The 14,911-nt window shown below is 46.1% G+C and overlaps 1 long non-coding RNA gene across 1 annotated transcript in view; it reads left to right on the top strand.

Annotated features, from left to right (window-relative positions):
* The window catches only part of LOC139266023 (uncharacterized), a 42,479-nt gene extending 29,805 nt beyond the window's left edge, over positions 1 to 12,674 (top strand). Inside the window, exon 2 of the long non-coding RNA XR_011593673.1 lies at positions 12,410 to 12,674. This is a non-coding gene — a long non-coding RNA (uncharacterized lncRNA). The remainder of the gene's footprint in view (positions 1 to 12,409) is intronic.
* Positions 12,675 to 14,911: the final 2,237 nt, after the last annotated feature.

Genomic DNA, 14,911 nt, shown 5'->3' with positions numbered 1-14,911 from the left:
TTAAGGTGATTGGCAAAAGAACCAGCGGCGACACGAGGAAAAACATTTTTCCACAATGAGTGGTTAGGATTTGAAACGCGCTGCCTGATAGGGTGGTGTGAACAGATTTGATAGTAGCCTTCAAAAGGGAATTGGATAAATACTTAAAAGAGAAAACATTGCAGAGATATGGGGAAAGGGCGAAAGAGTGGGACTGACCGGCACGGAGCTCGGCGGTTAGTTTTGTTTGGAGGCCGCTGAGCCGGGGCTGAGAGTGAGAGGAGACTGGGGTTGCCGGACTGCTCGCCGCTTCCACCATGCTCGGTCAGTGCCCCAAGGCGCAAATGTCGGGCTATGTGGAGGATTATCTGGAGAGCGTGGAGACGCTGCCCCTCGAGCTGCAGCACACCGTATCCCTGCTGAGGGAGATCGACACCCGCTACCGAGGAGCGGCGAGGTCGGGGCGAAGGAGCGGCGAGAGACTGTGGAGAGATGTGATCGGGGCCCAGGGGAGGCGTGAGTTCGGACCTAGGGGCCCAGGGGCAGCACGGGCCAGCCCATACTTTGATCCGTGCAGCAGAGCAGGTCTCCAGTTATCTTGGGTAATCCTTGCTCCTGAACCAAGACCTAGCTCTGTCAAGTCCGTGTGGTGGCTGGTGTGTAACGGCCACCACACGTTAAATAAATCCACGCACAGATATCTTCCACCCTTGAGGATGTAGTTCGGGTTCTTCATTCGAAACACCTGTGAACTCATCCTTTTTTGGCATGGAAGCATTTCGAGGGACTGCCTATGATGATGATGATGGGACTGACTGGATTGCTCTTCGAAAGAGCCGGCACAGACTCGATGGGCAGAACGACCTCCTCCTGGCTGCATTATTCTACGATTTGCTCACAGAGCAATACTGATCTCAACCAATGGTCGCATAAGGACAATTACAACTCGGGGTCCCAGCATAACAATCAGGAAACAGAATTTTCTCCCTCAACGCAGGAGCCAAATAATATTCGTTGTAATTATTTTTGGGCTGTGTGGCCCATTGAAAAGTCTGTGCATGCGCGTTTTTTTTAATTTAAAAGCCGGCTCACCGGCTGCTCAGAACCCTCAGAACGCGTCGCGTCTGCGCAGCTTAAAGGGAACATTGGTCCCAAATCCCAGCTGCTGTCCTAGCTGAGATAATGTAAATCAAGGATTGAAGCTGGGACAATTTTGATCTGTGTAGCTTAGCCACTCAATGAGTATAAGGCTTTTATAGCAGCATTTAGGCCAGTTAGTTTAAGCTCAGTGGTGGGACAGTATAAACCTTAATTTAGAAAGGCACAAATTAATCAAGGATAGTCAGCATGGATTTGTTAAGGGAGGGTCGTATCTGACTAACTTGATTGAATTTTTTACGGAGGTGACAAGGAGGGTCGATGAGGGCAGTGCGTTTGATGTAGTCTACATTGATTGTACCAAGGCTTTTGACAAGGGCCCACATGGCAGGCTGATTAAAAAAGTAAAATCCCATGGGATCCAAGGGAGAGTGGAAAATTGGCTCCAAAATTAGCTCAGTGGCAGGAAGCAAAGGGTAATGGTCGACGGGTGTTTTTGCGACTGGAAGGATGTTTCCAGTGGGGTTCCGCAGGGCTCAGTACTGGGTCCCTTGCATTTTGTAGTCTATATTAATGATTTAGACTTAAATGTAGGTGGCATGATAAAGAAGTTTGCAGATGATACAGAAATTGGCCGTCTGGTTGACAGTGAGGAGGAAAGCTTTAGACTGCAGGAAGATATCGATGAACTGGTCAGTTGGGCAGAAAAATAGAAGATGGAATGCAATCCAGAGAAGTGTGAGGTAATGCATTTGGGGAGGGGCAACAAGACAATGGAATACACAATAAATGGAAGGATATTGAAAGGTGTAGAGGAACAGAGGGACCTTGGAGTATATGTCCACAGATCCTTAAAGGTACCAGGATATTTTGATAATATAGTTAAAAAAGCATACAGTATGCTTTCCTTTATTAGGCGAGGCATAGAATATAAGAACAGGAAAGGTATGCTAGAACTGTATAGAACACTAGTTAGGCCACAGCTTGAGTACTGCCTACAGTCCTATTCACCACATTACAGGAAAGATGTGATTGCACTGGAGAGGGTACAGAGACTTACGAGGATGTTGCCAGAACTGGAAGATTTTAGTTATGAGGAAAGTTTGGATAGGCTGGGGTTGTTTTCTTTGGAACAGAGGAGGCTGAGGAGAGCTTTAATTGAGGTGTATAAAATTATGAGGGTCCTAGATAGAGTGAATGGGAAGGATCTATTTCCCTTAGAAGAGGGGTCAATAACCTGGGGGCATAGATTTAAAATAGTTGCGAGAAGGAGTAGAGGGGAGATGAGCAGAATTAGGGCCATAAATATAAGATAGTCACTAATAAATCCAACAGGAAATTCAGGAAAAACTCCTTTACCCAGAGAGGGGTGAGAATATGGAACTCGCTACCACAAGGAGTGGTGAGGCGCATACATTGATGCATTTAAGGGGAATCTAGATAAACACATGATGGAAACTCTACCCTAAGAGTGTTGGGGGGGCGGGGGGGGGGGGGGCGGGAGGAGGGTGTAGAATTGTAGGGCTTGAGCAGGGTACCAAGGTGGGAACTGAAGCAATGGAGAGAATTAATGGCGGCATTGGAGGGAGGGGTGGGGGAAACCAGGAGCCAATGTTGGTCAGTGAAGATGGGGCTGAATGGTAAGCAGACTTGCTAACAGTATAGAAAATGAACAGTAGGTATCTCACAATTACACGATTTAACTTACATATGTTTAATGAGTGTTTACTTCAAGGCCACTATCTGTCTCCAAAACCTGGGTTTCAATTGGATATGTGATAAGCTGAAGAATAATTGGAGGGCAGCAACTACGTTGGTGAATTCTGGGCTTGTGCATTTTGCAAACTTCCCCAGTGCATGCAACCTGTGCAACAACAGCTGGTGAAGGTCTGTGTGTCCCACTCAACCGCCCCCAGGATTTGAGAGTTTCTTCGCCTATTCCCAGGAGACGAGAAAGAAGCTGAAGATTGAATTCTCAGTTTTATTCTTGCCAAGCGATTTAACAAACGATGCTCTCCATTACCAACTGCTCAAACAGACAGCATTTGTTTTTTTCTTGTTGATGGTTGGTTAAAAAAAAATTATCTTTTTTTATAAAGTCACCTCATGTCTTGATTGTGGTATATATTCAGTTAAAATTCATTCTCTTCTGAACCATTATTGAGGCTTCCGCTTAAGGTTTTCTTTTTATCTGAAATCTTGCAAACAGTATAATGGAGGAAGTGTTGAATGATTTATGAGGTATATTTTGTTTATGGAAATGTGTGTATATTGAAGACCATATAAGGCTGGAAACATAGAAACATAGAAAATAGGTGCAGGAGTAGGCCATTTGGCCCTTCGAGCCGGCACCGCCATTCAATAAGATCATGGTTAATCATTCCCTCAGTACCCCTTTCCTGCTTTCTCTCCATACCCCTTGATCCCCTTAGCCTTAAGGGCCATATCTAACTCCCTCTTAAATATATCGAATGATCTGGCATCAACAACTCTCTGCGGCAGGGAATTCCACAGGTTAACAACTCTCTGAGTGAAGAAGTTTCTCCTCATCTCAGTTCTAAATGGCCTACCCCTTATCCTAAGACTATGTGCCCTGGTTCTGGACTTCCCCAACAGCGGGAACATTCTTCCTGCATTTAACCCGTCCAGTCCCGTCAGAATCTTTTATGTTTCTATGAGATCCCCTCTCATCCTTCTAAACTCCAGTGAATAAAGGCCCAGTTGATCCAGTCTTTCCTCATATGTCAGTCCTGCCATCCCTGGAATCAGTCTGGTGAACCTTCACTGCACTCCCTCAATAGCAAGAACGCCCTTCCTCAGATTAGCAGACCAAAACTGAACACAATATTCCAGGTGAGACCTCACTAAGGCCCTGTACAACTGCAGTAAGACCTCCCTGCTCCTATACTCAAATCCCCTAGCTATGAAGGCCAACATACCATTTGCCTTCTTCACCACCTGCTGTACCTGCATGCCAACTTTCAATGACTGATGAACCATGACACCCAGGTCTCGTTACACCTCCCCTTTTCCTAATCTGCCGCCATTCAGATAATATTCTGCCTTTGTGTTTTTACCCCCAAAATGGATAACCTCACATTTATCCACATTATACTGCATCTGCCATGCATTTGCCCACTCACCTAACCTGTCCAAGTCACCCTGCAGCCTCTTAGCGTCCTCCTCACAGTTCACACCGCCACCCAGTTTAGTGTCATCTGCAAACTTGGAGATATTACACTCAATTCCTTCATCTAAATCGTTAATGTATATTGTAAAGAGCTGGGGTCCCAGCACTGAGCCCTGCGGCAGTCCACTAGTCACTGCCTGCCATTCTGAAAAGGGCCCGTTTATCCCGACTCTCTGCTTCCTGTCTACCAACTAGTTCTCTATCCACGTCAGTACATTACCCCCAATACCATGCGCTTTGATTTTGCACACCAATCTCTTGTACGGGACCTTGTCAAAAGCTTTTTGAAAGTTCAAATACACCACATCCACTGGTTCTCCCTTGTCCACTCTATTAGTTACATACTCCAGGAAATCCTCCTCCACCGCATTGCTACTAGATTGGTTAGCCCAATCAATATGTAGATTAAAGTCGCCCATGATAACTGCTGTACCTTTATTGCACACATCCCTTATTTCTTGTTTGATGCTGTCCCCAACCTCACTACTATTGTTTGGTGGTCTGTACACAACTCCCACTAGCGTTTTCTACCCTTTGGTATTCCGCAGCTCCACCCATACCGATTCCACATCATCCAGGCTAATGTCCATCCTTACTATTGCATTAATTTCCTCTTTAACCAGCAACACTACCCCGCCTCCTTTTCCTCTCTGCCTATCCTTCCTAAATGTTGAATATCCCTGGATGTTGAGTTCGCAGCCATGGTCATCCTGGAGTCATGTCTCTGTGATACCAATTACATCATATCCATTAACTGCTGACTGCGCAGTTAATTCGTCCGCGTTATTCCGAATACTCCTCGCATTGAGGCACAGAGCCTTTAGGCTTGTCTTTTTAACACTCTTTGTCCCTTTAGAATTTTGCCGTAATGTGGCCCTTTTTTTATTTGCCTTGGGTTTCTCTGACCTCCACTTTCACTATTCTCGTTTCTAACTTTTGCTTCTGCCTCCATTTTATTTCCCTCTGTCTCCCTGCATAGGTTCCCATCCCCCTGCCATGTTAGTTTAATTCCTCCCCAACAGCACGAACAAACACTCCCCCTAGGACATTGGTTCCGGTCCTGCCCAGGTGCAGACCTTCCAGTTTGTACTGGTCCCACCTCCCCCAGAACCGGTTCCAATGTCCCAGGAATTCATTAATAGTGATAAAGAAATAAAGACTTGCATTTATATAACGCCTTTCACGGCCACCAATGTCCCAAAGCACTTTACAGCCAATGAAGTACTTTTGAAGTGTAATCACTGTTGTAATGTGAGAAACGCGGCAGCCAATTTGCGCACAGCAAGCTCCCACAAACTGCAGTGTGATAATGACCAGATCATGAATTTTAGTGAATTTGATTGAGGGATAAATATTGGTCCCAGGACACCAAGGAGAACTCACCTGCTCTTCTTCAAAATGGTGCCATAGGAGAGAGACGCTTTTCAGAAGAGACGTTACCTGATTGGGAAAGGGCGGGTCCATGGTGTGATTTGTAACCGAGAAGGCCTCGGTTTAACATTTCATCTGAAAAGCAGCACCTCCAACAGTGCAGCACTCCCTCAGTACTGCACTGGAGTGTCAGCTAAGATTACACCAAGTGCACTAAAGGATCAGTTTTGTGCTTCTGCCTCATGGCAGGAACACCTATGGGGACAGTACACATCTGCAGCTTGTGATTATTCCATTCATTAATTTCGATACTCAAATGCTTTAAAGCTGGAATACAAAGAGAGGCAACACTGATGATGGGGTCAACGTGGAGGTGGTACCCAAGGCTGCAAAAGGGGTGCGAATGAGTCAGGTGATGGATGGGAGCCCATGGTAGATGGGCACTTTTATGTTCTGAAAGAGGTCAAGAGAGTTCAAGTCCAATTTTCCTGTGTCCCACCCACCCACAAAGCTGCACACCCTACGCTCCTCCAATAATGCCAGCAACCCCTCCCCCAACAATGGCAAGCTTCATCCCCTGTGCTCTAAAAACCCTCCAAATCCTAATGGACACCAGGATCTTCCTTCTCAGACCCCAACCCCCCCTCCCCCCACCTTAACATCCCAGAACTCTTACACCTGTTAGATTGCATTACTAATACTCAGTAATCCTAGCATCACCCCCCCCCCCCCACAATGCTCTCAAAACAATAAGAATTCAATCCCCAGTTCTCCCAGATCTTAGCATTCCTGTCTCAGTGATTCCAAATTTTGTCCCACTTCTCCCAGACCCTGCGACCCCTCAAAATACTGTTAAACCTTCAAGGAGCCAGGCCTCCCACCCAGCACTCCCAGAGCTGCCCGCTGATGCTAGTCAGTGCCCTCTTGTATCACACCCATTATGGCTTGAGCACTGCGGGCAATGCTTATGAACCAGGAGCTGGAAAAATTTTAAATATGCATTCTGTCCGGTAATGCAAACTGCTGACTGGGCAAAGTGGTCTAATAGCACTTCCATTTATATACAGTGCCTTTAATGTAGTAAAATAATAATAATAACTTTTATTTACATAACATAGTAAAACGTCCCAAGGCACTTCACAACAAGTGTTACAAAGATAAATTTGACACTGAGCCACAGAAGAAATTAAGGCAGATGATCAAAAGCTTGTTTAAAGAGGTAGGTTCTAACAAGTGTCTTAAAGGAGAAAAGAGAGTTAGAGAGGCAGAGCGATTTAGGGAGGGAGTTCCAGAGCTTAGGGCACATGCAGCTGAAGGCACGGCCACCGATGGTTGAGCAGTTATAATGAGGGATGTTCAAGAAGCCAGAATTTGAGGAGCACAGATATCTTGTGGGGTTGTGAGGCTGAAAAAGATTACAGAGATAGGGAAGGGACGAGTCCATGGAGTGATTTGTAAACAAGAATGAGAATTTTGAAATCGAGGCGCTACTTGATGACTTGGAAGAAGGGACCGAGTGTAACGTAGCCAAGTTTGCTGACTATACAAAGATGGGAAGAAAAGCAATGTGTGAGGAGGACACAAAAAATCTGCAAAAGGACATAGACGGGCTAAATGAGTGGGAAAAAATTTGGCAGATGGAGTAAAATGTCAGAAAGTGTGAAGTCATGCACTTTGGCAGAAAAAAAATCAAAGAGCAAGTTATTATTTAAATGGAGAAAGATTGCAGACTGCTGCAGTACAGCGGGACCTGGGGGTACTTGTGCGTAAAACACAAAAGGTTAGTATGTAGGGACAGCAAGTGATCAGGAAGGCCAATGGAATCTTGGCCTTTATTGCAAAGGGGATGGAGTATAAAAGCAGGGAAGTCTTGCTACAGATGTACAGGGTATTGGTGAGGCCACACCTGGAATACTGCGTGCAGTTTTGGTTTCCATATTTACGAAAGGATATACTTGCTTTGGAGATAGTTCAGAGAAGGTTCACTAGGTTGATTTCGGAGATGAGGGGGTTGACTTATGAGGAAAGGTTGAGTAGGTTGGGCCTCTACTCATTGGAATTCAGAAGAATGAGAGGTGATCTTATCGAAACGTATAAGATTATGAGGGGGCTTGACAAGGTGGATGCAGAGAGGATGTTTCCAGTGATAGGGGAGACTAGAACTAGAGGACATGATCTTAGAATAAGGGGCCGCCCATTTAAAAGTAGGTTGAGGGTTTATAGAGCCAGTCATGTCGGGCGGTGGATAAATTTAGCGCCGGGAAATGGTTTGCGTCAGCAGCCAAAAAATTCAGCAGCTGTGGCCTGACAGTGTGGCAGAGCGCTAAGGGAAGCGTTCCACGTTTATCTTAGGGTGCTAGACCAGGTGAGCAACTGAATATCCATTCTGAATAGACAGTTCCGTAGCACCCTAAGAGAGGTGCAACAAAAAACAAACAAAAACCATTCCCTATATATAACGCATCCCAAATAAAGTTAAGGAAAAAAATATATTAATCACACTTACCTCAGTCATTCCTTCCCCTCACCGCCGCCGGTTCTCTGGCGGGGTGACTGCGGGGCGGTACGGGCTCAGATTTTGAGGTCGGGTCGATAGCGGGGGCGTTGCACACCGGCTCGATGATCCCGGGTGATACTCCTCTGCGTCGCCGGTACTGGGACACAAACTACCGAGCGGCACGGATTCCGGTCCTCGTGGCTCCTAACCCTTTACCGTCCCTGTTCCGACCCTCGTAAGGGGCGGTGTCACAGTGAATTTGCAGCCCCAAAAGCTTTATGCTAGAGGTAGGTTTTAAGGAGAGTCTAAAAAGGGCGGAGGGGGGGGGGAAGAGAATTCCAGAGCTCGGGGCCTTGGCATCGGAAGGCACAGCCACCAATGGTGGGGTGAAATGAGTGGGGGATGGACAAGAAGCCAGAGTCCTCAGAATGCAGAGTTCCTGGGGGGTTGTAGGGCTGGTGCAGATTGCAGAAAAATGGATGGGCAAGGCCATGGAAGGATTTGAAAACAAGGATGAGAATTTTTAAATGAAACCATTTGGGGACCGGGAGCCAATGTAAATCACACGACGTTACACATGCTGTTGCCCAAACTGACAGATGCTATGGGCTTCCTATGTTATTTCCAGTAGGCATTTACTGTCTGTAGGGTTGGTAGACCAACAACAACTTGTATTTATATAGCACCTTTAATGTAGTGAAAAGTCCCGGGGCGCTTCACAGGATGATTATGAGACAGAAACATTTTTTGACATCGAGTCACATAAGGAGAAATTAGGGCAGGTGACCAAAAGAGGTGATTTTTAAGGAGCGTCTTGAAGGAGGAAAGAATGGTAGAGAGGCAAAAAGGTTTTGACAGTGAGTTCCAGAGCTTAGGGCCTAGGCAGCTCAAGGCACGGCCACCAATGGTTGAACGATTATAATCAGAGATGCTCAAGAGGGCAGAATTAGAGGAGCGCAGAGATCTCGTGGGTTGTGAGGCTGGAGATTACTGAGATAGGGAGGAGCGAGGCCATGGAGGGATTTGAAAACAAGGATGAGAATTTAGAAATCAAGGCGTTGCTTAACCAGAAGCCAATGTAGATCAGCGAGCACAAGGGTGATGGGTGAGCGGGACTTGATGCGAGTTAGGACACAGGCTGCTGAGTTTTGGATCACCTCTAGTTTACGTAGGGTAGAATGTGGGATGCTGGCCAGGAGTGCGTTGGAATAGTCAAGTCTGGAGGTAACAAAGACATGGAGGAGGGTTTCAGCAGTGGATGAGCTGAGGCAGGGGTGGAGACGGGTAATGTAACGGAGGTGGAAATAGGCGGTCTTGGTTGTGCTGCGGATATGTGGTTGAAAGCAACCAGGGCTTTGCTGACTCAGGTCAGAAAAGGCACAGGTTACAGTTCATGGGAGACTGGATGTGCTGAGTGAAGCTAAGTGGAATAAGTGTCGGGAAAAGCTTGAAATGGTTAACAAAGAACAAGGCAGCTGAAGTTGATCCTGTTCTCGCAGGCAGGGAAGTGAAGTGCGAACCTTCAGAGAATCAAACATTTTATATTTATACAGGGCGTTGAGCTGCAGTGACTTATATTGCGAGGTTTACCATCTCCTGCAGAGGTCTGGCAGTCTGGCCCTTCCACCAATGTTGCGGATGGTGGAAAGAAGAAACCTGCATTTACGTAGCATTTTATCACATATCTTCCAACATCTCAAAGTGCACCGCACACCATGAATTACTTAGAGCTGCGGTGATCAACATGCAGGCAATTGCAGCAGCCATTTTGTGCACAGATGGACCAATTGGTTCATCTTCAGGGTTATGGATTAAGGACTCTTGGCCATAACTATCAGGAGAACTCTTCAAATATTGCTGCTTAAACCTTGAATGTTCACCTGAACCCTTCAGGCCTTGGTGGAACATTTAATGTGCAGATAGCACCTCCAACGATGCACAAGAAAGTCTTGCATTTATTTTGTGCCTTTGACAATCTCAGAATGACCCAAGTGCTTTAGAACCAATTAAGTACTTTACACACAGCAAGCTCCCACCAACAGCAATGAGATAAATGACCAGATAATCTCTTTTCGTGATGTTGATTGAGAGCCAAATGTTGATGCAGAGAACTACCTTACTCTTCTTCAAAATAGTGGCCATAGGACTTTTTACGTTCACCTGAGAGAGCAGACGGAGCCACAGTTTCACGTCTCATCCTAAAGACAGCACCTCCAACAGTACAGCACTCCCTGAGTACTGCAGTGAAGATCCAGATTATGTGCTGGAGTGGGGCATGAACTCATGACCTGCTGATCCAAAGGTGAGGACTGAGCCTAGTTGAGATACTTTTCAGTAAGCAAATTAAGTGTAACTGAATATTAACTTCACCCCTCCTTCCACCTCTACAGCTCAACCATGCTCACTGTTCTCTTTGTTAGTGGTACTATTTCTATTTTGCAATTCAGAACCTAGATGTGTTGGCTAAGCAATTTAGCCATGGTGGGGAGGGGTGGGGAATTCACAACAGAGCCCAATCCTATCACCACATGTCTTTTGGGGCCATTAGGCAGGAATCAGAAGCGAGTCATGCTCGATTTCCCCCCCTCTCCAGCGAGGGAGCGCTGGGATCAATTATTGCAGGGCCTTAGCTGTGACCAGCTAATTGAACATGACCCAGAGATTGAATGAGGCCTGTCTGACTCGCTACCAACCCAACCAATCATTTACCAGGCTTTCGGATGCATCGTTAAATGTAGTATCTCCAAATTTGCGGATGACACTAAGTTGGGTGGCAGTGTGAGCTGCAAGGAGGATGCTGTGAGGCTGCAGAGCGACTTGGATAGGTTAGGTGAGTGGGCAAATGCATGGCAGATGAAGTATAATGTGGATAAATGTGAGGTTATCCACTTTGGTGGTAAAAACAGAGAGACAGACTATTATCTGAATGGTGACAGATTAGGAAAAGGGGAGGTGCAAAGAGACCTGGGTGTCATGGTACATCAGTCATTGAAGGTTGGCATGCAGGTACAGCAGGCGGTTAAGAAAGCAAATGGCATGTTGGCCTTCATAGCAAGGGGATTTGAGTACAGGGGCAGGGAGGTGTTGCTACAGTTGTACAGGGCATTGGTGAGGCCACACCTGGAGTATTGTGTACAGTTTTGGTCTCCTAACCTGAGGAAGGACATTCTTGCTATTGAGGGAGTGCAGCGAAGGTTCACCAGACTGATTCCCGGGATGGCGGGACTGACCTATCAAGAAAGACTGGATCAACTGGGCTTGTATTCACTGGAGTTCAGAAGAATGAGAGGGGACCTCATAGAAACATTTAAAATTCTGACGGGGTTAGACAGGTTAGATGCAGGAAGAATGTTCCCAATGTTGGGGAAGTCCAGAACCAGAGGTCACAGTCTAAGGATAAGGGGTAAGCCATTTAGGACCGAGATGCGGAGGAACTTCTTCACCCAGAGAGTGGTCAACCTGTGGAATTCTCTACCACAGAAAGTTGTTGAGGCCAATTCACTAAATATATTCAAAAAGGAGTTAGATGAGGTCCTTACTACTAGGGGGATCAAGGGGTATGGCGAGAAAGCAGGAATGGGGTACTGAAGTTGAATGTTCAGCCATGAACTCATTGAATGGCGGTGCAGGCTAGAAGGGCCGAATGGCCTACTCCTGCACCTATTTTCTATGTTTCTATGTTAAACCCCCTCAGGTGAATGTAAAAGATCCTATGGCACTGTTTCAAAGGAGAGCAAGGGAGTTATCCCCAGTGTCCTGGCCAATATTTATCCATCAATCAACATAATGAAAACAGATTATTTGGTCATTTACACATTGCTGTTCGCGGGAGTCGCCGTGCGCAAGTTGGCTGCCTCATTTCCTACATTACAACATTGACTACACTCCAAAAGTACTTCATTGGCTGTAAAGCACTTTGAGATTTTACAGCATAGAACTAGGGGGCATAGTTTCAGAATAAGGGATTGTCCTTTAAAACTGAGATGAGGAGGAATTTCTTCTCAGAGGGTCGTGAATCTTTGGAATTCTCTACCCCAGAGAACTGTGGAGGCTGAATCATTGAATATATTTAAGGTGGAGATAGACAGATTTTTGAATGATAAGGGAGTCAAGGGTTATGGGGAGCAGGCGGGGAAGTGGAGTTGAGGCCAAGATCAGATCAGCCATGATTTTATGCTTGAGGGGCCAAATGGCCTGCTCCTATTTCTTATGTTATGAAACATCCGGTGGTCATGAAAGGCGCTATATAAATGTAAGTCTTTCTTTTCTTTCAGGCACCCGGGAGCAGCGAACATGAACTCTGTTGCAATAAGCTCTATTTTTAATGTTGCGTGGGAATAAAATATACCAAAATGAGAATCCCACCTCCCATTACTGGGAACAGGGAGTGGAAAAACTGGAAACGGCGAGAGTTGTTGGAACTTATCTCTTGTTCTCAGGACTCTCAGCTCCATGATACAGAGGAGGGATGGTCAAATCAGCTCATGATCAAAAGGTCCTATCATCACCCCATTACAGAATAAAGCTGTTTTTTTAAAATGATACCAATTTATTTTTGCCTCCTCTACCTTCCCCAGAACACCGTTCCACTCTTGGATTACTGTGAGTGTGTGAAGATCTTCACAACACCAGTCCTAAATTTACTTTTTGCTGGTTTGACCCCGTGTTCGACTGTTACGGCTTCAAGTCTTCTAGATTTCCCTTTTCTTTAGCGTTGAGAACATAATAGGAGCAGGTCATACGACCCCTCGAGCCTGCTCTGCCATTCAATAAGATCATGGCTGAACTTCTACATCAACTCGGGCTCGACGGGCCAAATGGTTACAGCACGGAAGAAGGCCATTCTATAACGCCACTTTCCCTGCCCTATCCCCATATTCCTTGATTCCCTTAGTGCCCAAGAATTGGTCTCAGTTTTGAATATACTCCATGTAATCAGGAGGATTAGAGGGGAGTTGAGAACATTTTTCACCCAAATGGTGAGGGTCTGGAACTCACTGCCTGAAAGGGTGGTAGAGACAGAAACCCTCAACACATTTTAAAAAGTACTTGGATGTGCACTTTAGGTACCATAACCTACAGGGCTACGGACCAAGAGCTGGAAAGTGGGGTCAGGCTGGCTAGCTCTCCTTTGGCTGGCACAGACATGATGGGCTGAATGGCCTCCTTCTGTGCCGTAAAAATCTATGATTCAACAATTGAGCATCCACAGCCCTTTGGGGTAGAGAATTCCAAAGATTCACAACCCTGAGTGAAGAAATGTCTCATCTCAGTCCTAAATGGCCAATCCCTTATCCCGAGTCTCTGCACCCTAGTTCGAGACTCTCCAGTCAAGGGAAACAACCATTTGGCATCTACCCATTTCATGCTCCTCCATCTTATTTCTTCTTAATGCAGTTATCTGATGCTGGTTAGCAATCAGCCTGCGACCCCCTATCTACAGCACCTCCAAATCCCAAGCATCTCTTCGAGGCGCAGTCTGACCTGATCAGTGCAGGGTGCAGGTTCAGAAAGACACCCTCTGAGCTGCTTTTAGGATTCCAAAGGGATCGGAGAATGTCGACCATGACAAGCTAATTCACCTTGTCGAGAACAGCAGAACCAGAGGACATAGCCTGTGCTTGAAGGAGGGGTTAAATTCAAAACTAATCTGTGGAAACAATATTTCAGTGAGCAAGTGGTCAATCTATGGAACAGGGTCCCTAGGGAGATGATGGGAGCAGATAGTATTGATTCATTCAGAGGTAAATTAGCTAGATGTCTTTCAGAAAATGACATTTTGAGATAAAGTATACGAGTAATTTGAGTCATGACGTGTGGCGAGCTCAGGGGAAGAGAACTGGATTAAGAGGGGGAAAGGCAGAGGAACCCAAGGTTTTGCAAGCTTGAGAGGAGAAGTCATGAGATGGGGAGATGCGGAGAGGCTGTTTCCTCTGGCTGGATATCTTGGGGGGGAACTTTGGACCTATGGTTCCCAACACTCTTCCCCCACTGGGGTTTTTCCTCACCTCACGTCTGGGTCTGTTGTAGACTCATTGATAGAAAATAAAATATTGATCGATTGATTGGTATAATTAGTCAACAACTCTATTATCGTTGTATCATGTGACTCCCAGGCGAACTAGATGGACCGTGGCCATTTTCCCCTCTAGCTGTTCCTATGCTGTGACCTGACCGATTTAGAAACATACAAAATAGGTGCAGGAGTAGGCCATTCGAGCCTGCACCAACATTCAATATGATCATGGCTGATCATTCACCTCAGTATCCCTTTTCCCGCTTTCTCTCCATACCCTTTGATCCCTTTAGCCGTAAGGGCCAAATCTAACTCCCTCTTGAATATATCCAATGAACTGGCATCAACTACTCTCTGCGGCTGGGAATTTCACAGGTTAACAACCCTCTGAGTGAAGAAGTTTCTCCTCATCTCAGTCCTAAATGGCCTACCCCTTATCCTAAGACTGTGTCCCCTGGTTCTGGATTCCCCAACATCGGGAACATTCTTCCTGCATCTAACCTGCCCCGTCCCGTCAGAATTTTATACATTTCTGAGATCCCCTCTCATCCTTCTAAACTCCAGTGTATAAAGGCCCAGTTGATCCAGTCTCTCCTCATGTCAGTCCAGCCATCCCTGGAATCAGTCTGGTGAACCTTCACTGCACTGCCTCAATAGCAAGAACATCCTTCCTCAGATTAGGAGACCAAAACTGAACACAATATTCCAGGTGAGGCCTTACCAAGACCCTGTACAACTGCAGTAAGACCTCCCTGCTCCT

Source organism: Pristiophorus japonicus, chromosome 6 (genome assembly GCF_044704955.1).
Source record: "Pristiophorus japonicus isolate sPriJap1 chromosome 6, sPriJap1.hap1, whole genome shotgun sequence".
In the NCBI taxonomy this organism is placed as follows: Eukaryota; Metazoa; Chordata; class Chondrichthyes; family Pristiophoridae; genus Pristiophorus; species Pristiophorus japonicus.
Note: the sequence above shows the minus strand (reverse complement) of the source record. Positions and strands in the feature narration are given on the sequence as shown.